Source organism: Phocoena sinus, chromosome 14 (assembly GCF_008692025.1).
Source record: "Phocoena sinus isolate mPhoSin1 chromosome 14, mPhoSin1.pri, whole genome shotgun sequence".
Classification (NCBI taxonomy): Eukaryota; Metazoa; Chordata; class Mammalia; order Artiodactyla; family Phocoenidae; genus Phocoena; species Phocoena sinus.
The window spans coordinates 4382940-4384788 of NC_045776.1; positions in this window are offsets into that span (position 1 = coordinate 4382940).

Here is a 1849-nt window from a genome sequence, read left to right on the forward strand (position 1 = left end):
ACAGTAAAAATAATGAATTCAAATACATTTCAATAATAAAAAGACAAAATAAAGATATTTCCAACTAACAAAACTACTATATAACTGGCATTTTGCAAAGATCTGTACTAGACTATTATATGACGTTGTTATAGTGAAAGGTTGTGAACAACTTAAATGTCAATCAGTAGGGACAGTTAAATATAGGATATCCACATTGCAATGGAACACTATCCAACGATGAAGAAACCTGTTGAGTGATAAAAGAGTTTCCACAGCAGCGTATGGAGCCTGATTCCATGTTCACAGGAGTGCATGTGTGTCCATCCACTGTTCAGAGTGGTTATCTCTGCAAAGAGGAATTGCAGGTGGTTTTTTGTTTTTTTACTTTTTTCTTGAAACTGTTATGTATTATTTAACAATGTTACAGGGGTATATATTAATTTTATATTTTGGGGAAATTCTTTTCTATTATGATATCCTATGATTTTTCTCATTATGTTATTCTTTCTAGCTGATGGACAGATGTTTTAATTGTTAAAAACTGTGTTAGGTCTTAAGTAATTCAAAGTGGGAAAGTGCTATACTTCTAAAAACAATATGAAATCTAGAGTAGATTTATTTTTAAAAATGAAAATAAAAAATTTTAAGGCATTCTAGCTAGCACATACATTTTTTCCTCAACCACCTACTGACTGCATATAGTAAGCCATCAAAAACTACATGAAACTCAACATTATACAATATATGAAAATAGATTTAAGTATCTTTTGGTAATTCAAATCAGGCTGAAAACTCTTTTAATTATAGAAAGAAATAGCATTTGGAAAACAAAATAAGAAAATGCTTTGTAGTTTGTTCATAATAAATTTGAATTGAAAATATTCCAACAGTTCTATGCAAAAAAGTATTTGTGGGTATTTTAGTAATATGTTTGTTAGATTAAACAGATGGCAGAATGGAATAAAATGCAATTTCCAGATGCATGGTTTTGTGATTTCAGTGCTGTGGACTCAGCCTTATCAGCTAAATCTCAAGTTTAACTTTAGCGAGCACCGCAAAATTTTTTGGAGTTAACTTGAACTTAATGATTAATTTTTGAAACATTATTTAAGGTTATTAATCATCTTGGGTAAGTCCAAAGGCAGGTGTTCTCGAATGGCTACGAAATCTTGTATCTTTAGTTAGTCTGCGCCACGCCTTGTTCTTAGTCTGCAAAGACCCCAGAACAGAGGTGGGAGCCAGTGATGGAACCTCTCTCTACCTCATCCCTCTTTAGGGGCCTTTACAACACGTTACAGTTGCTGTGTACAGTCCTTAGTCAAGGATTGTACTGTCCCCACCATTTACTATTTCCTTGCTGATTTTAAGGCTTCAAGGAATTAAAAGTAGCTCCTTTGGTACATGAGGTTGGGGATCCCTAGATTTGGTAATTCCAATTTTGTTAATGTAATAAAAAATAAATCAGGGACTTCCCTGGTGGTACACTGTTTAAGAATACACCTGCCAATGCAGGGGACAAGGGTTTGATCCCTTGTCTGGGAAGATCCCACATGCGGCGGAGCAACTAAGCCCGCGAGCCACAACTACTGAGTCTGCGGTCTAGAGCCCGCGAGCCACAACTACTGAGCCCACACACAACAACTACTTAAGCCTGCTCGCCTAGAGCCCATGCTCCGCAATAAGAGAAGCCACCACAATGAGAAGCCCGCGCACCACAACGAAGAGTAGCCCTCGCTCACTGCAACTAGAGAAAGCCTGCATGCAGCAACGAGGACCCAACGCAGCCAAATAATAATCAATCAATCAACCAATCAGAAGATATCACCTAAGTTACCTGGTGGATATTTCCTTCTTTCACATCCATGTC